This window comes from Capra hircus, chromosome 6 (assembly GCF_001704415.2).
Source record: "Capra hircus breed San Clemente chromosome 6, ASM170441v1, whole genome shotgun sequence".
Classification (NCBI taxonomy): Eukaryota; Metazoa; Chordata; class Mammalia; order Artiodactyla; family Bovidae; genus Capra; species Capra hircus.
Genome location: NC_030813.1, coordinates 83,211,945 through 83,233,595, shown reverse-complemented (window position 1 = coordinate 83,233,595; position 21,651 = coordinate 83,211,945). Strand labels below are relative to the sequence as shown.

General features: G+C 35.4%; 1 long non-coding RNA gene across 1 annotated transcript; it reads right to left on the bottom strand.

Moving 5' to 3' along the window:
• On the bottom strand, nucleotides 2,823-7,073 carry LOC106502193. Its single transcript, XR_001295784.1, has 3 exons — nucleotides 6,903-7,073; nucleotides 3,090-3,165; nucleotides 2,823-2,856 (listed from the first exon to the last, which is right to left on the bottom strand). It is a non-coding gene; the product is annotated as an uncharacterized LOC106502193 (long non-coding RNA).

Below are 21,651 nucleotides of genomic sequence, written 5' to 3'. Positions count from 1 at the left end.
AGAGATATTAATTAGAGTTAGCTGAGATCGTGTGCTTGAAGCACTCATGATGAGTTTAGAAGTCATATGAATGCACAGTGAAATGATAGCTGTCTATAAGCCAAGAGGAGAATTCATAATGAAACCTACCTTACCAGTGCCTTCCAAAGGAGTATAAAATAACAGAATTGAAGTAACTCTAGTTCTGCATCTTCCTCTTTACAATTACTTTGCTATCATTGTTTACTTAAAACTCGTGTGTAAATATAGGAATAGGTAGCATCACAAGAGTTGGAGTCACAGCCTACACCTGAATTGAACTCAATAATTATAAATAATTAGGTAATAAGTCTTTAAATAAATACTCATAGCTGAGTCTGTGTGTTAGAGGCTGGCTATATAACTGGGAATTTGGAAAACTTATGTGACACAAAAGGAGTATTTCTAAAATAACAAATGATTTTTAAATTCTTAATTTGATGTCTATATCATTAAATTTTAGTGGTAATCATAGTAATTGTTGAGAACATAGTAGAGGAGCACTTTATAAGTGACATTTAGAATTCATGGTGTGGAGTGCACTGGTTTAAAAAATATATAATTTTAATGGATTTTATATATTTTTTAAAATTTTCTACATGCAATATAGCCCTTTTATACTTACAGTTGGTTCTCAGTTTTTTAAAATTATAGTTAGGTAATATAAAGAAGTACATAGTATAATGCCAGATTCTTCTAATAAATGTCACTGGTCACTACTATATATTATTATTAAACTATTATTATTGATAAGAACTTTCTTGTACAAAACAGTTTCTACACGTGTAATTTTTTTTTGGTACATGAAATTTCCAATATGTAATAATGCTCCCAGAAAAAGCATATGAGCAGGAATAGTGGAAATTTTCCTTGAAGAATCTTTGCTAAACATTGCAAGTGAAAACAGTCATTCATTTGATTTACTTTGTTTTTTCCTATTTGATTACTGGTGGGATTTTAAAAAATACATTTATTGACTTGTTACATTACTTATTTTGAAATTTTATTTTAGTGTCTTTTCCAGCTTTTCTGTTTGGATACTATTTTTTAATTTATTTTGTATAGTGATTAATCTGTAGTGATCTTTATTAGGACTAGTAACAACTTGCTTGTGTTTGGGGCAAGTTATGGAATTTTTAAAGAAAATTTTGCTCTTAGAGTCTGAACTGAAATGGTGAAAAATGAAATCATGATTCAATTACAGGCTATGGTAAAACATTTACTTGTAATAATTGTACACATGTTATGAGACTTGCTAAGAAAATGGCTCCAGATAGTTCTGTTAGCTAAAGTTTGTCCCAAAGAGATAGCAGAATAGCATTTATTGGTAGTATTATAGTAAAATGAAGATGAAAGTTTCTTAGGTGATGGTAAAGATTTTAGTTTTGTACTTGTTAAGATGAATCAACATAAAGAAGGACCTTGATCTAGTTGATATCTAGCATATTAACTCCAGAGTAATAATGGTTAAGTGAGTGGAAAAACTATAACAAGTCAGATAGAGAATAGGCTCATAAAACCTCTGACATCTGGGCAAATTGTAGTATTTTTGTCATATCTCACTTTCTGCATTCAGTTGTAGTTGCTTGTTTTTATGTCTGTTTCTTCCTTCTCCCCAAGTTATTATGATCTGTTACACGTTCATGATTTGGAATTTCCCCAAGAGCTATAATAAAGTAATTGATCAAGAATGTTGAAAAATTAAATAAGTAATCTAATTCCAGGTCCACTGCTCTTCCAAATGAACCTTGTTACTTTCTATGATTACAAGGGCATTGGCTGTCCTTTTGCTGATCTAGGGTTCAAAGGTGCTGGGAACAGCAAAGAAAAGTCACAGCAACATCAGTTTGGCCACAGATGCTGCCTAATGGTGTGTTAAAACTCTGCAGTGAAGAATAACTTGCTGACATGATGCCTCCTGAAGGGACACACAAATGCTGACTCCTTTGTTTTTTAATTGGTCAGTTGTGTCCTATAAAATTTGGCATGAGAAATACTCTGCCCTTTCAGGTTGCTCTGGACATAAAAATCCCTAACCAAGCAAAATGCTCATGTATGATTGAAAGCATCTCTTCCCTTTAGCGGAATAATGTACTTTGCCTTTTAAAGTGGTATTTAGTGTGCTGTTTGGTAAACATATACCAAGGTGATCCTTTGGTCAGGTAGACCAATGAGATTACTACTTTGCATATAGGAAAGTGAACAGTCAGATAATCTGAGAAACACAGGGAATACGAAGAGAGGAGAAATCAACATTCTGTTGGCACATGAATTCTAAAAGAAATATCTTATTTGGAGAAATTAAAATAAGAAGAGCCAATGTTAAAAATAAAGTGTACAGCCAACCAGCCTAGAGACAGGAAATTCTGAGTTTACAAAGACTATGGAAGCCCTTCTGATCTAAGGGGTAAGCTGTTAATGAAATTCAGCATAAATGTATTGTAATGACTGCAGTTTACGTATATATTCATGTAACAAATACTAAGTCTACAGTGTCAAAGCATACTATAGATTATAAAATGGACTCCTAATGAAAACAAATGTTTTTTCTAACATCAGGTTTTAGAACAAATCTAATATGTAAGGAAAAGAAAATAAATCATTTATTGATTGATTAACATATGGAATTTAAGGCTATAATGCTATTTTATCTATTTTAAACATGAAAAAGATTTAGACAAACCTGTTATGTAATAAAGCTTCCAGGAGGTAGAAGACATGAAAGTTTAACCCTGGTATTAATTTTAGCTAATGGTCTTAACTATGTTTCATTTCTTGTACCAGGATTTAAAACTAGTTCTTACCTCTGTCTCATGGTAGAACAGCTGAGATAATCAACTGGAATACAAGAAAATATAGAAATTACTGTGACATAAGGAAAGCTATAATCAATTCAACCATAAAAAAAGTTAGAAGGAGAGAGGGTTCCCTTTGGCCACGGCCTTATAACCAACATGAGATCTGAACAACTTTGGAAGACGGGTATAATTGCAGTTGATAAAAATGGGGCAAAATTCTTTTTAGGCAGAAGGACAAACTGTAAAGGTAGAAATCCAAAGTATAGGACTTACCATTGAATGTCAGTAAATGCAGTTGTACTAGAAAAATGAGGAATGAAGTAGATAAAGTATGCAGAGCTTTGAATTCCTGCGGAGAAAGGCAAAAAGTTATTCTGTGCGTATCTGAAAATTTCTCACGTTGGGAATATCATACTCCGAAGACTTCCATAGGAAGATTAATTTGACAATAGAATGCAATGTAGATGAGAATTGGGAGATGCCAGAGGCAAAGTTACCAAACAGACATTCTTACAAGGACACCAGTTTGAAATATGCACAATAATATGAAAAACCCTATGGGAAAGAGAAAGTAATTAGAGTTGAAAGCCTACTATGGACCAGCAGTCTACTGGGTATCCCAGATGATTAAATACATTATATCATTTACATGTCATTATCCCTCTATTATGGTGGGATTTCCTGGTGCTCAGACAGTAAAGAATTTGCCTGCAATACAGGAGACCTGGTTCGATTCTTGGGTCGGGAAGATCCCCTGGAGAAGGAAATGGCAACCCACTCTAGTATTCTTGCTTGGAAAATCCCATGGATGGAGGAGCCTGGAGGGCTACAGTCCATAGGGTCGTAAAGAGCTGGACATGACTCTTCTTTTAATTTCAAGGTGGTTTCAGTTGCAGCTGATGAAACTATTCTTAGAAATCTTGAATATGGGAAGTCAGTTTCTTTCTCTTAGGCACAGTGGCTGATTGTGATATGTGTCTAGTCAGAGATGTTGGGGTCAGGAAGGAGTTTCAATCAACGGTAAAATAATAGTGATGAAAATAATAGCACAGATGCTGTGTTGAATGCCTTAATCCCATATATGTCTCACTACAATCCTAAGAAATATGCATTATTTAAAAAATGTTTATACTTATTATTCAAACTAGAGAATAGACACCAGTTAGGCATTTTATCGGGAAGGGGTTTGATAGATTATATACTTTAAAAATTTTGATCGAATGGGAGTAAAGTCCAGAGAAGACCACTGTTGGATATGAGGAAATCAGCAATTGTTAAAATGATAGGAAATTGCTAGTGATCTCTGTCGCCTGTAATGCCAAAGCAGGTGGTTTTTCAGGACCACTCCTGAAGCTACTGCAATCTTCCTAGATACCTACTACCCTTGTGTGTACCTGTTACCATTAAAGCAAAATAACGGTTTCTCCTTCCTTTGTATCTTCCAGTTCTTGGACAAGTTTTGTATCATTAACTGGAACGTGAACTTGACCTCTGATGGCAGGTGGGTGTGGGAAATGAATTTTCCAGTCTTCCAGTCTCTGAGGAGACAATCTAGATCTACATTGTCCCTATATAACATGACCTAGACTTTTTCTATTTACTTCTAATTCTTTAAAAATAATATTAGGTATTTCAAAATATAAAATAGAATTTTGTTTATCTAAGAAAAGCTTTTTATCCTCATGAGTATGCCATTTGTTATAGTGCTCAAATTGCTAAGGATGTTGTTAAGCAAAACTGTATCTTGCCTTTTCTTGCTTAGATAAAATTCTCGTTTTTTTTTTTTTTTTCTCTTCGGTTTTCACAGTATTATTCTATCACAGATAAAATTACATTGACATGCTTTATATTTGAGAAACTTTAAAGTAGTATTTACTATACATTTTGCTGTAAAAACATGCTAATAATACATTCTGATTTATTTTTTCGCCTAACAAGTTCTGACTAGGTTAAAATGAGAAACCATTGAAAATGAAAGTAGGAAATCAAAGGTGGAAAATCTGAGTATTTTCTTTCTAAAAGGTATGTAGTTCTGGTAGGAACCAGTGTGGGGATTACACTTTTGATTTAAATCAGTGATGTTTGTGTGTGTGATGTACATATCTCACATGTATCATATAATATATGTATGCATGCTATACAGAGAGAAACAACTTTATATGTGCACAAACAGATGCCACCATTGCCCCACTCCCAACCCATATATCTGGTGAACTTCAGCATAATCTATGAACTAAAGGATTCACTGACACCACTGGGCCTATAGAAATTTTCCCTAATGTGTTCTGATCAGATAATGTTTGGGCTATGCCAGTTGTTAACTGTAAAATCACCACTGATTGTTAGAATTAAAAAAAGAACATTTAGAATAAACATGTGTACATTGCACATTTAGCAAATCATTTTACAATACTTCCCAAAAGTCTGCAGAGGTTATTAGATGATTTAAAATTCCTTTGTAAATACTGTAATTCTCCCTGATGCCATCTGATCGTTTTATTTGAAATGACCACAAATACCTTTTGTAGGCCAAACAACATATTACACATCTGTCAAAACCACACTTTCTTAGCATATAAGGAATCAAGATTGCCGGGAGAAATATCCATAACCTCAGATATGCAGATGACACCACCGTTATGGCAGAAAGTGCAGAGGAGCTAAACAGCCTCTTGATGAAAGTGAAAGAGGAGAGTGAAAAAGTTGGCTTAAAGCTCAACATTCAGAAAACGAAGATCATGGCAGCTGGTCCCATCACTTCATGGGAAATAGATGGGGAAACAGTGGAAACAGTGTCAGACTTTATTTTGGGGGGCTCCCAAATCACTGCAGATGGTGACTGCAGCCATGAAATTAAAAGACACTTACTCCTTGGAAGAAAAGTTATGACCAACCTAGATAGTATATTCAAAAGCAGAGACATTACTTTGCCGACTAATGTCCATCTAGTCAAGGCTATGGTTTTTCCAGTGGTCATGTATGAATGTGACAATTGGACTGTGAAGAAGGCTAAGCACCGAAGAATTGATGCTTTTGAACTGTGGTGTTGGAGAAGACTCTTGAGAGTCTCTTGGACTGCAAGGAGATCCAACCAGTCCATTCTGAAGGAGATCACCCCTGGGATTTCTTTGGAAGGAATGATGCTAAAGCTGAAACTCCAGTACTTTGGCCACCTCATGAAAAGAGTTGACTCATTGGAAAAGACTCTGATGCTGGAGGGATTGTGGGCAGGAGGAGAAGGGGACGACCGAGGATGAGGTGGCTGGATGGCATAACGGACTCGATGGGCGTGAGTCTGGGTGAACTCTGGGAGATGGTGATGAACAGGGAGGCCTGGTGTGCTGTGATTCATGGGGTCGCAAAGAGTCAGATACGACTGAGCGACTGAACTGAACTGAACTGAACTCTGTTTAGAAAACATCTTCAATCCTTTAGATTGTTCTCACTGCTTGCTTTATTTTATTCTTTTTCCTTTAATATGTTTATATTTTTTCAGTCATTTGTAGAAGTCAGGATGTTAGTGAACAGTCTTATCCCTCTGAGGCCCATTTTGAATTCTGAGTTTAATATTTTATTTTATTCCTCATTTAAATATAGCAAAGGTAAGTTAAAAGCAATACACTAATAATAAATATCTCTGATGAAAATAGTGTATTTATGAAATCAGGAATGAACTACGGGAAATTAAAGGGATGGATAGCCCCTCCATTATAGAAGTCCGTGTTCTCTATGGTGAATTTCCCTTATTTGTTAGAATGATTGATTCAGATTTTAAATTATCTTCTAATGATTCTTTAAAAGTTTACCTTGATATTGTTATTGGGTACCTTAAGTGAAGGACAGAGGATTCTGGCATGCTGCAGTCCACGGGGTCACAAAGAGTTTGATACAACTTAGTGACTGAACGGCAACAACACATTAAGTATTCACTGAAAAATCATCTAACACATTAAGTGCTTGTATTGACATCTAAATGAATGATAAAATAAGACTCCTGGGATATTAAGCCTCCATGAGGTCTCTTTAGACTCCCAGTTATTTAAATAACTTAAAAACAAAGTGTGAAAAAGGGAAAGGACTACTTACGGTTTTATGGTATCCAAAAGTGATTCCAACTGTGTGACCACTTACACCCCATTGCTGCTTTCCCAGTCACCACCTCACACTATTATCCCTTCTTTTTCCCACTAGAAGTGGGATGTTCAATTGTATTTGCATGAGCTGAAAGAAAGGAATTTCATACACACAAAATGGCAATGTTAGTAAGAACATTCCAAGAATAACTATGTACTTATTCATAGATCCCCCTCTCATGTCAAACTGCCCAGGTTTAAAGGTTTTCTGTTTATTAATTTTTAATGAAGTTTCAACCTTGGGGCAAGGTTAAGGTAAACAGAAAAAAAGTGGATTACAGAAGAGTTAGAAAAATAGACAAATTGTTAACCTTGACTATTTGCATACCTGAAAGGGGGTAGTAAATAATTATAAGGATGATAAAGCAGAATGAGTCCTTAAATTTGGAAAACAGGAAGATATTTTCATAAAACTCTAGGGATATGACAAAAGGAAAAATTAGGCATAAAGTTTCCTTTTGTTGTAAATTATATAAAATAATTTCTGTAACATAAACAGTGAATAATGCAGGATGGTTGTTACTGAACTCAGGTTCAGCTGCTTGCTGCTCAAAAGCCAATGATCAAGGGCAAATGTTGGTAGAAAGGTAGTTGCTTTCTTCAGAAAAGCCAGGAATCTGGGGAGAGAAGGTGGACTCATGTTCTGAGGCCAACTCCAAAGATTCTGCTCAACCATGACAGTTTTTAAAGGGGAAACAGGGAAAGAACTTTAGTGAATCATGGAGGCAGGAGGTTAGATTCTGCATCATTCTTCATTGCGTGAAGATTGGCTACTTCTTTCTTCAGATTTTTTTTGCCATATATTCTGCCTGCAGGATTGCTAAGAGGACTGCTGAGGGTAGGGAGCTAGTCATTCTTTAATTTTTAATTCTTCAGTCTTACTTGTTTTAATCTAGGAAAAAAACAACAGGTTACGCAGGGCATGGTGTGCATTCAGGAGAGTGTAAGTCAGGAGATAAATTACTTAGTGAACTCATTCATAAAATTAGGTTTTTTAAGGTTAGAGAACAGAAATGAGAAAAGAGTTAAGGGGCAAAAGAGCTGCTTTCAGTTCCGCATGGTCAACCATCATTCCATTTCTACATGATTAAGAGTGAGGATCCATCACCTGTAACTTCTTCATACTGACATATGGAGCCGTATTCTCAGCATAGAGGATGTTAACATGGGTCTGTAGCATCTCTTGCTGACAATTTTAGTTGCCCACTTACATATGAGTAGAGAAAGCTGAAATTATTTTGATGCCCACAAAAATATAGATTATTGTCAGCAATAATGTTAAACTCATTCTCGTTAGTCCAGTTCTAGGAATTATCCTAATCACAGATTCAGGACTGCTCATGATGGAGCAGCTTATGTCATGGCTACAGGCTGGTCATCATGCAATTAGTTGTTCCCCTCTGGTAGCAGGTACAGTCAGTCAGTCTTGTCTGACTCTTTGGGATCCTGTGAACTGTAGCCTGCCAGGCTCCTTTACCCAAGGGAATCTCCAGGCAACAATAATGTAGTAATTAACCATTCCCTTCTCCAGGGAATCTTCTGACCCAGTGATCAAACCCGAGTCTCTTGCATTGCAGGCAGATTCTTTACCATCTACTCGGAATGTGCATCAAACCCTGGAAAATTTTGTGACTCAATTGTCCTAATCATGAACTTCTTGAGCCACTCTTTTGTGACTCAGGAAGGTCTGGGAGACTTTAACTTTTCCACAAGCAAAAGGCAGGGGACATGGAGGAGCCTTTGTGTTTGGCGGGGGATACAGGGTTTTGCTCAATAAAAACAGAAAAATTCTACAGACTTCAGAACAATGATCTAATGACATGAAAGAGATGGACAACTTAAAATAATGTGTAACTTACACCAACAGAAAAATTTACAACCCTGAAAAAACAAGTTTATCTTAGAAGTATAACATTTAAATTCCATACAGATTAATTGCTCTTCTTGTTTCAAGTCACTTAAAAATGAACTATAGTGTGCAATAAAGGATTAGATTCAGAAAGGAAAATAGAAAAGAATTAATTTATGATAGGCTGACAAGATAAATTCATGAAAAAAGCTAAAACATATTTCAAAACTCTAAAAGACCAAATGCAACAGTGAAGGTTAAGAAAACTCAGTACAGTCAGAGGACAGTTGGAGATGGCAAGAAATATTATGTTTTTCCTATAGATTAATTATCAAAACCATCTGAAAGTTAAATATGAATATAAAATATGAGCCAAGGGTTCAATTTATTGAACCTTTTATTGGAGAGACTCTGTTGATTAAACTGAATCAATTTAAGTAGAAGTGAATGCAGTATTTTTTGACATTTGTACTCTTTTGCCCTAATAAGTGTCACTAACAGATAAATATGCATACAAAATATAAACCATGGGTTCAATACTAAGCTTTTCATTGGAGAGAATCCTTTGACTAAACTGAATCAATTTCATAGAAGTGAATGAAAAATTGGTGGCATTTGATGCTAAAGCTGAAACTCCAGTACTTTGGCCACCTCATGCAAAGAGTTGACTCATTGGAAAAGACTCTGATGCTGGGAGGGATTGGGGGCAGGAGGAGAAGGGAACGACAGAGGATGAGATGGCTGGATGGCATCACTAACTCGATGGACGTGAGTCTGAGTGAACTCCAGAAGTTGGTGATGGACAGGGAGGCCTGGCTTGCTGCAAATCATGGGGTTGCAAAGAGTCGGACACGACTGAGAGACTGAACTGAGCGGATACTCTTTTGCCCTAATAAATGTCACCTCTGTTAAGAACTAACCCTAACCCTTCAATTTTTAGATAAAAAGTTTTCCTATATTATTAATTTTGTGTTGCTGCCTCACTATTTTGGATAAAGAAAATGAAATGCTGTACTTTGATAACTTCTCTAGCTCTTTTATTTCTAGATTCTTTTTGTCAGTCTCCAGTAAGATTTCAATGAGAGTTGTTTCATATGTTTTAATAGACATGTTTTTCTTTAATTTGTTTGTGGGCAGAGGTGAGTTCTGTGTTCTCCTATTCCATCATCTTGATCTAAATATTATGGTTTATTCCTTTCAAATATGAGGTAGTATATGAATGTGTATATATATATATATAAGTCTATAGTATATGAGTGTTTAGAACTTGGGTACTCCAGCCATATAACCTGGGTTAGAATATAAGGTTTACAAATTTCTAATAATATAAGTTGAATGAAGTTCTCATAAGATAGATTCATATCTTATAGAAAGGAAATAATAATATAATTTGTTTTGGTTAAAAAATTTAATGTAAAACACATAGGACAATGTCTATTACATAGTTCTTACTCATTATTTCTATTGTAATTATACACCTCAAATAAAATTATATCTTAATCAACTTAATGAAGCTGTTTAATATTGTAATTATTTAAAAATACATGGCTTTATCATACTCTAATTTTTATCATTGGCACTATGTTAAAATACATTTAAAAAGTTGATTTATAGTGGTAACTTAAATTTAGCTAAGAACAAAAAATGGTGTAATTTTTAGTTTTCAAGGTCTTTCTGAAAAAACAAAAGGTAAATATAGAAAGTAAGATGTGTCAATGAAAGTATTTAGGCCCAAATACACACTGCTAACATATTATTAGGAAGTATAATTTTCCAGGACCACCATGAAAACATTTCCCATATGAACATTCAAGATGACTGAACATGCTATTTGAAAAACTCTAGGAAATATCTTAATCAATAAATAAATATATTGATTTATTATTGTAGAAAAGTATTTGTAGAAAATTAATTTCTTTAAAAAATTTTATAGTAGAGGATTGCTGCTAATTCCTGGTAGAGTATAAAAAAAAAGGCAGACTATTAAAAAGTATATTTTATTCACCAAGATAGATCTTCTGGACCATAAGATATAGATCTTAAGAAATGTAAAAGAAGAGAAATCTTATTATATCTGTTCATAGACCACAGTGGAATTAAATTAAAAATCAGTAACAGAAAATAAAGAAAAGAGAAAGTCTCAAAATACATGAAGATTAAACAACACACTTCTAAGTACCATGTGAATTAAAGAAAAAACTTCAAGAAAAATTTAAAATTTTTTGAGCTAAATGAAAACATATCAAAATTGTGTGATGAAGTTAAAGAATCCCTTAGAGGGAAATTTATAGAATCAAATGTATATATTATGAAAGAAAAACAAAAGATCTAAAATCAGTAATCTAGTTTTCCACCCTAGGAAACTAGAGAAAAAGATCAAATTAAACCCAGAAGCAGATGTTAAGAAAAAAAAAAAAGAATTAATGCGTAAATCATTAATATTTAAAGCATAAAACCAGTAGATAAAATAATGTAACCAAAAGCTGGTACTTTGAAAACATCAATAAAATTGGTAAGCCTCTAATCAAGCTCACTTAAAAAAAAGAAAGAGAGAGAGAGAATACAAATTACTAATCAGAAATAAAAAAGATCAGTACAGATCCCATGAACATTAAAAGAATAATAGTATAAGAATACTATGTATAACTCTGGGGGGCTTCCCTTGTGGCTCAGAGGGTAAAGCGTCTGCCCGCAATGCAGGAGATCTGGATTTGATCCCTGGGTCTGGAAGATCCCCTGGAGAAGGAAAAGGCAACCGGTTCCGGTACTCTTGCTTGGAAAATCCCATGGACTGAGAAACCTGGTAGGCTACAGTCCATAGCATCGCAAAGAGTTGGACATGACTGAGAGACTTCACTTTCACTTTCTTTCCTTTCATGAATATCTCTATGTGCATATATTTTATAACCTAGTTAAACAGACCAGTTATTTTAGAGATACATTGTGCTGAAACTCACACATGATGAAATATGACAATGTGAATAACCCTTTTGTCTATTAAGGTATTTAGTTGATAATTAAAAACATTCTGAAACATAAAACATGAGGGCCAAAATCTCTTTCAGAGTAAAGGAGCAGAAATAATAATTTTCTACCCTGTTCTTAGAAGCCAGCATTACTCTATACCAAAACCACAAAAGGCATTCAAGACAGAAAGCTACAGACAAATAACTCTCAGAAAAAGAGATACAAAATCTGTAATAAAATATTAATAAATTGAATACAAGAATGTATAAAAATAATTATATACCGAGACCACGTGGAATTTATCCCAGGTATGCAAAGCTTATTCAACATTTGAAAATCACTGTAGTTCCATTCTTCTTTCTCAAGATTGCTTTGGCTATTTGAGGTTTTTTGTATTTCCATACAAATCTTGAAATTATTTGTTCTAGTTCTGTGAAAAATGTGGTTGGTAGCTTGACAGGGATTGCATTGAATTTGTAAATTGCTTTGGGTAGTATACTCATTTTCACTACATTGATTCTTCCGATCCATGAACATGGTATATTTCTCCATCTATTAGTGTCCTCTTTGATTTCTTTCATCAGTGTTTTATAGTTTTCTATATATAGGTCTTTAGTTTCTTTAGGTAGATATATTCCTAAGTATTTTATCCTTTTCGTTGCAATGGTGAATGGAATTGTTTCCTTAATTTCTTTTTCTACTTTCTCATTATTCGTGTATAGGAATGCAAGGGATTTCTGTGTGTTGATTTTATATCCTGCAACTTTACTATATTCATTGATGAGCTCTAGTAATTTTCTGGTGGAGTCTTTAGGGTTTTCCATGTAGAGGATCATGTCATCTGCAAACAGTGAGAGTTTTACTTCTTCTTTTCCAATTTGGATTCCTTTTATTTCTTTTTCTGCTCTGATTGCTGTGGCCAAAACTTCCAGAACTATGTTGAATAGTAGCGGTGAAAGTGGACACCCTTGTCTTGTTCCTGACTTGAGGGGAAATGCTTTCAATTTTTCACCATTGAGGATAATGTTTGCTGTGGGTTTGTCATATATAGCTTTTATTATGTTGAGGTATGTTCCTTCTATTCCTGCTTTCTGGAGAGTTTTTATCATAAATGGATGTTGAATTTTGTCAAAGGCCTTCTCTGCATCTATTGAGATAATCATATGGTTTTTATTTTTCAATTTGTTAATGTGGTGAATTACATTGATTGATTTGCGGATATTGAAGAATCCTTGCATCCCTGGGATAAAGCCCACTTGGTCATGGTGTATGATCTTTTTAATGTGTTGTTGGATTCTGATTGCTAGAATTTTGTTGAGGATTTTTGCATCTATGTTCATCAGTGATATTGGCCTGTAGTTTTCCTTTTTTGTGACATCTTTGTCAGGTTTTGGTATTAGGGTGATGGTGGCCTCATAGAATGAGTTTGGAAGTTTACCTTCCTCTGCAATTTTCTGGAAGAGTTTGAGGAGGATAGGTGTTAGCTCTTCTCGAAAAGAATGGAATTGGAGGAATCAACTTGCCTGACTTCAGGCTCTACTACAAAGCCACAGTCATCAAGACAGTATGGTACTGGCACAAAGACAGACATATAGATCAATGGAACAAAATAGAAAGCCCAGAGATAAATCCACACACATATGGACACCTTATCTTTGACAAAGGAGGCAAGAATATACAATGGAGTAAAGACAATCTCTTTAACAAGTGGTCCTGGGAAAACTGGTCAACCACTTGTAAAAGAATGAAACTAGATCACTTTCTAACACCGTACACAAAAATAAACTCAAAATGGATTAAAGATCTAAATGTAAGATCAGAAACTATAAAACTCCTAGAGGAGAACATAGGCAAAACACTCTCAGACATAAATCACAGCTGGATCCTCTATGATCCACCTCCCAGAATTCTGGAAATAAAAGCAAAAATAAACAAATGGGATCTAATTAAAATTAAAAGCTTCTGCACAACAAAGGAAAATATAAGCAAGGTGAAAAGACAGCCTTCTGAATGGGAGAAAATAATAGCAAATGAAGCAACTGACAAACAACTAATCTCAAAAATATACAAGCAACTTCTGCAGCTCAATTCCAGAAAAATAAACGACCCAATCAAAAAATGGGCCAAAGAACTAAATAGACATTTCTCCAAAGAAGACATACGGATGGCTAACAAACACATGAAAAGATGCTCAACATCACTCATTATTAGAGAAATGCAAATCAAAACCACAATGAGGTACCACTTCACACCAGTCAGAATGGCTGCGATCCAAAAATCTGCAAGCAATAAATGCTGAAGAGGGTGTGGAGAAAAGGGAACCCTCCTACATTGTTGGTGGGAATGCAAACTAGTACAGCCACTATGGAGAACAGTGTGGAGATTCCTTAAAAAATTGCAAATAGAACTACCTTATGACCCAGCAATCCCATTGCTGGGCATACACACTGAGGGAACCAGAACTGAAAGAGACACATGTACCCCAATGTTCATCACAGCACTGTTTATAATAGCCAGGACATGGAAACAACCTAGATGTCCATCAGCAGATGAATGGATAAGAAAGCAGTGGTACATATACACAATGGAGTATTACTTAGCCGTTAAAAAGAATTCATTTGAATCAGTTCTGATGAGATGGATGAAACTGGAGCCAATTATACAGAGTGAAGTAAGCCAGAAAGAAAAACACCAATACAGTATACTAACACATATATATGGAATTTAGGAAGATGGCAATGACGACCCTGTATGCAAGACAGGAAAAAAGACACAGATGTGTATAATGGACTTTTGGACTCAGAGGGAGAGGGAGAGGGTGGGATGATTTGGGAGAATGGGAATTCTAACATGTATACTGTCATGTAAGAATTGAATCGCCAGTCCATGTCTGACGTAGGGTGCAGCATGCTTGGGGCTGGTGCATGGGGAGGACCCAGAGAGATGTTGTGGGGAGGGAGGTGGGAGGGGGGTTCATGTTTGGGAACGCATGTAAGAATTAAAGATTTTAAAATTTAAAAAATAAAAAAAAATTAAAAAAATTAAAAAAAAAAGAAAAAAAATAAAAATCACTGTATCATATCACATCAACAGACTAAAAAAGAAAAATTTTGATCATATTGATAGACATAGAACAATTTTTTTTACTGATGTATAGTTGATTTTTAGTATCATGATAGTTTGAAGTGTACAGCACAGTGATAAAGAGGAAAAAAAATAAATATATATATATGCACATGCTGTTCTTGAACTTCCAGATGTTCAAGCTGGATTTAGAAAATGCAGAGGAACCAGAGATCAAATTGCCAACATCCGCTGGGTCATAGAAAAAGCAAGAGAATTGCAGAAAAACACCTACTCTTGCTTCGCTGACTACACTACAGCCTTTTACTGTATGGATCACAACAAACTGTGGAAAATTCTTGAGGTGATGAGAATAGCATACCATCCTACCTGCCTCCTGAGAAATCTCTACGCAGGTCAGGAAGCAACAGTTAGAACTGGACGTGGAGCAACAGACTGGTTCCAAATAGGAAAAGAAGTACATCAAGGCTGTATATTGTCACCCTGCTTATTTAACTTATGTGCAGAGTACATCATGAGAAACGCTGGGCTGGAAGAAGCACAAGCTGGAATCAAGATTGCCAGGAGAAATATAAATAATTTCAGATATGCAGATGACACCACCCTTATAGCAGAAAGAGAAAGAGGAACTAAAGATCCTCTTGATGAAGGCGAAATAGGAGAGTGAAAAAGCTGGCTTAAAGCTCAACATTCAAAAAACTAATATCAAGGCAATGGGTTCCATCACTTCGTGGCAAATAGAGGGGGAAACAACGGAAACTATGACAGACTTTAATTTCTTGGCCTCCAAAATCACTGAAGATGGTGACTTCAGCCATGAAATTAAAAGATGCTTGCTCCTTGGAGGAAAAGTTATGACCAACCTAGACAGCTTATTAAAAAGCAGATATTGCTTTGTCAACAAAGGTCCATCTAGTCAAAGCTATGGTTTTTCCAGTAGTCATGTATGGATTTGAGAGTTGGACTATAAAGAAAGCTGAGTGCCTAAGAATTGATGTATTTGAATTGCGGTTTTGGAGAAGACTCTTGAGAGTCCGGTGGACTGCAAGGAGATCCAACCAGTCCATCCTAATGCAGATTAGTCCTGAATATTCATTGGAAGGACTGATGCTGAAGCTGAAACTCCAGTCCTTTGGCTACCTGATACAGAGAACTGACTCATTTGAAAAGACCCTGATGCTGGGAAAGATTGAAGGCGGGAGGAGAAGGTGACGACAGAGGATGAGATGGTTGGATGGCATCACTGACTCAATGGACATGAGTTTGAGTAAACTCCAGGAGTTGGTGATGGACAGTGAAGCCTGGTGTGCTTCATTCCATGGGGTCGCGAAGAGTTGGATATGACTGAGTGACTGAACTGAACTGAGTATATATGATACCTTTCAATCCCCTACCCCTGTCTTTTCCCTCCTCTCCTCCCTCTCTCCACTAATTTCTTCTCTATGAGTCTGTTTCATTTTTCTTATATTTACCAGTGTGTTTTATTTTTTAGATTTCACATATAAATGAGGTAATACAGCATTTATCTTTGTCCGTCTGACTCGTTTCTCTTACAATAACACCCTCCAAGTCCATCCATGTTGCTGTAAATGGCAATATTTTATTATTTATGTGTTAGTAGTTTGCTAGTGTGTGTGTGTGTGTTTGTGTACAAGTCACATCTCCTTTATTCATTTTATCTGTTGATGAACACTTAATTTACTTCCATATCTTTGCACTTATAAATAATGCTGCTCTGAACATTGGGGTGCATGCTTCTTTTTGAATTAGTTTTTTCATTTTAATTTTGGATATTTACTTAGGAGTAGAACTGCCAGATCATACGGTAGTTCTAGTTTTAGTTTTTTGAGAAAATACCATGCTGTTTTCCACAATGACTGCACCAACTTACATTCCTAACAGTGTCAGAATTTCCTTTTTCTCCATGTTCTTGCCAACATTCACTTGTGGTCTTTTTGATGATAGCCATTCTGACAGGTATGAGGTGATAGCTCATTATGTTTTTAATTTGCATTTCTCTGATGATTAAAGATGTTGCCCACTGCTTGTTATTATTAGCACCATTATCTACAGCAGTCAAGAACTAACATTGAAATTGTTAATTTTCCCTCTGTGTCTGATAATCTCTCCCATAATGCCTAACAAATACTGAGACCCATTGATTCTTCCTTTTGTAAAATTCTTTCACAGCTGCACTTTTATCACCACTCACACAAACACACCCACATCTACCATCCTAATCTCTCATCTTTTTTAGTGTCATTAGGCTCTTCCCTGATTATGTCCCCCCTGGATTATTTGCAACAGTAATCTCACTTTCCAGCTGAGCTAGGTGCCAGAATGAACAAATATGTATAGTTCTATGATTAAGACATAGTTCCAATAATCTCACTCTCATAAATAAACCTTTCTTGTCTTTTGCTTACATTTTTTACCAACTATCTTTCACTTCTGTGCTTCACTCACTTGTACTGTCATGTGGTCTCTTCATTTCTCCTAATTCAGCACATTTTTTCTATGTTTTAATTAATTAATTTTTTAATTGAAGGATAATTGCTTTACAGAATTTTGTTATTTTCTCTCAAACCTCAACATGAGTCAGACATAGGTATACATATATCCCCTCCCTTTTGAATTTCCCTCCCATCTCCCTCCCCATCCCACCTCTCTAGGTTGATATAGAGCCCCTGTTTGAATTTCCGTAGCCATACAGCAAATTTCTGTTGGCTATCTATTTTACATATGGTCATGTAAGTTTCCACATTAGCATTTTTCTACATCATATTGTCATTTCATTTTTTTCCTATAAAAGTCCTCACTGGTATTCAAAGGCATCCAGAAACATTTTTGATTATGCAATTTTTAACACATGAAAACATTAAATTCAATCCCCTACACGAATCAAAATGATTCTTTACTTGTCTTGAATTTACTTGTCACTTAGCACCACTCTTCTAGAAATTATCATATTCTGTATCACTGTGGATTTTCATACAGACTTTTTCTCTCTTCTATAGACAAAATTAGTCTTAGGTTGAAGAGATCATTTCCAACTGATTTTAATATTTTGCATATCATCCAAAAGACCATCTTTCATACTTAGAGTAAATTAACTAACATTTTCTAGTGATACTGACAAGTTTCACACAGACATAAATTCCAAAAACCAAAATATTCAGCCAATTTAATTAAAATGGACAATTTAGCTAAATAGTAATACATACTAATATTTTGGAATTGTGTCAGAAAGCAGCCAGTTAATGGAATGGTTTCACTGTTCACATTGATTTGATGCTGTAAAAGGATAGAGAAGATGAGGAAAGTGCTATAACCTGTTAAATTTAGAATTTTTGCTGCTATGGTGCTTTATACATGTAATGGTGGCTTCAAGAAAACAGGCCACTTTTACTAGATTACATCTAATACTGTTTGAAAATAAAGACCACATTTTTAAGTATCTTGGAAACATGATTTTAATTTTTGTTGCCAACATCCTGCTATCCCATTTGTTATCAGCATCTATTATTGTCTGTCATTTTAATAGATATGAAACATGTCAGAAGCAGCTCTAATGGCAGTAGTGAAATTGCCTAATTAGAAATGACTTTCATTAAAATATGTTTATTTGCCTGAGTCAGCGGTGGCATTTTATATTGCCACCAGAATTTCAGGGTTGCAATTTTTTTTTTTTTTTGCAATTTTACAATCAAAGTGTCACCTTATTTAACTCTTTTCTCCACCAATGACCAGTTGTGTTACACTGGATCAGTTCAGTCATTTTCTTACTAGCCTGTAAAATAAGGGTCAGAAGTATAACTATATGTGAGGAATAAATAGTTTCATATATGTAAAATTTTCAAATGATTTTTGATACATAATAGGCATTCATTAAGCAACGGCATCTGGTCCCATCACTTCATGGGAAATAGATGGGGAAACAGTGGAAACAGTGTCAGACTTTATTTTGGGGGGCTCCAAAATCAATGCAGATGGTGATTACAGCCATGAAATTAAAAGACACTTACTCCTTGGAAGGAAAGTTATGACCAATCTAGATAGCATATTCAAAAACAGAGACATTACTTTGCCAACAAAAGTCTGTCTAGTCAAGGCTATGATTTTTCCAGTGGTCATGTATGGATGTGAGAGTTGGCCTGTGAAGAAAGCTGAGGGCCAAAGAATTGATGCTTTTGAACTGTGGTGTTGGAGAAGACTCTTGAGAGTCCCTTGGACTGCAAGGAGATCCAACCTGTCCATTCTGAAGGAGATCAACCCTGGGTGTTCTTTGGAAGAACTGATGCTAAAACTGAAACTCCAATACTTTGGCCACCTCATGCGAAAAGTGGGCTCATTGGAAAAGACTCTGATGCTGGGAGGGATTGGGGGCAGGAGGAGAAGGGGACGACAGAGGATGAGATGGCTGGATGGCATCACCAACTCAATGGGCATGAGTTTGAGTGAACTCGGGGGTTGGTAATGGACAGGGAGGCCTGGCGTGCTGCAATTCATGGGGTTGCAAAGAGTTGGACATGATTGAGCGACTGAACTCAACTGAATACTTAATAATTACACAATAATTCTTATGTCAGTCATTATTCTCTTTAGATTTTGGCTATAGTCAGAAATGTGCACAATTTCTTAATTTGAATCATGATAATCAAAGATAAATTTCACAATAACTGCTACATTGTGTGGAATTTTCCCATTTCCAGGTATGAGCTGCATGGTACTTTTTTAGAACTAGAAAATAAAACATGTTTAAAAAATGTTTTAAAATCAACATTTGGCCATAAAGAAATATGTGACTTCATTTTCTTTACATTTAGTATATTAGTTAACAACATTTTGACATCACATTTTATTTAATCCAAAATATTAGAATTCTTATATATGTCAGTTACAATTTTAGTAACTTTGAATTCAATTTAATGTGCTCATGTTTTTGAATTTCATTCAGGAAGAGAAAGAAAAAACAAACAGAATAAAAATTAAAATGACATTATTCACATACATCTTAAGAAACTATGGCTATTTAGAACAGTAATTTGGGATTTAGGAGGCATGTGTTCTAGTTTAGCACCTACGTTTAAGTAACATTGTGTTCTTGGGAAAGTAATTTAATATTTTTATTCCTGTTTTTCGCATGTGAGAAGATACAGTTGAACTATATTTTCTCCAGGCAGCTTTTCCAAAAAGTTAAACTATAATTATTCACACTTGTCTTTCTAGAAAATTCTGAATGGCAACCTTTTAAACTGGATTAGTACCCATAAGAATCTTGTCTCATGGAACCTGGACTGGTAGTTGTAACTGTCAAGAATATTCCCTTTGGAGAGGAGTGCCCAGCAGTAGTTGGCATGCTTTCTTCTTGTGTCTTTCTGAGTCTACTGGCACCAACTGCTGCTTATAGTGCTCATGTATGCATGAAAATTTAAGACTGCCTACAAAGACCAATCCCTACCCTCTAGTGGGTCATTCATCATAGGTTAGTAATGGGATAGAACTGAAGAACATGGAGAAGTACTCAGTCCCCTTAGGCTCCATGAAATGAACCTAAAACTCAACTAACTGTGTCTTTAGTATGTATAGATTTAAAACATCCATATTATGAACACTTGACTTTGTTATCATGGATTCATCTACTCCCATGATGTTTTCAAGGACATAGGATATTTCTATCCTTCTAATATCCCATACTTGGCATATTAATACTTTGTCCTCCTGCAGATACTTTAGAGTGGCAGCATAGCTCCTTCAGATACAGTCTCCTGTCTATATTTGAGAAATAAAACAGTAGAGAGCTAGTACAACTAAGCCTACTGTGTATGCTTAGTCACTCAGTTGTGTCTGACTCTTTGCTATCCATGGACTATGGAGGAAGGCATGACAACCTTGCATGGCGAATCCCATGGACAGAAGAGCCTGAAGGGCTATGAACCATCTGGTCACAATGAGTTGGACATGACTATAATGACTGAGCATGGACTATAGCCCTCCAGGCTCTTCTGTTCATAAGATTCTTCAGGCAAGAATACTAGAGTGGGTAGCCATTCCTTTTTCCAGGAGGTCTGTTTTTCAGATGGGAACAAACCCAGATTTCTTTTTCTGCAGGTGGATTCTTGACCTTCTGAGCCACTAGGGAAGCCCACTAAGCTTATTAGAAGGAAGCATATCTTCCCCAGAAGTTCTTGGTAAACTTCAGCCTATATTTCATTGCTCAGTGTGGTTGACAATAGACACTTCTAGTTGAAAAACTGGTTTGGAAAATGGAATTTTACCTTTTCTAATTTCTATGGTGGGAGGAGACAAGAAATACAGGGTTGTGAAGGGCTGCTGTTCTAGCCAACAAAAAGGAGTTGCCACTGTGGAAATGTGCAAGCCATGTCACATGAGAAATGGCTGCAAATGCTTTGCATTGTTAAATGGGATATTTAGAAGTGATATTAAAGTGTTCTATGACTTATAAAATTTAGTTTTATGAAATAAAGATTATCCGCATTTTCCATAGAAACTAGTTCTATATCAGAAAGGGCTTTATAGAAAAACTATTCCACATGAAATGGATTCTCTTATGAGGAAAAAAACTCATATTTGAAAGCGTTTAAACAATATGCAATAGATATTGTTGAGGGAATTCTTATCTAGTTCAAGGAGAGGGCAAATTTAATGTTTTTCCAACATATGTATGATATGATTCTTATTTCCCTTATATCTCTTCACCCTATTGAAATATGTTTGTAGTCTCTGGAAAGAGTTGCTGTTCTGACATAGTAGCAAGTTTATGTTAGGCAGATTCTAAAAT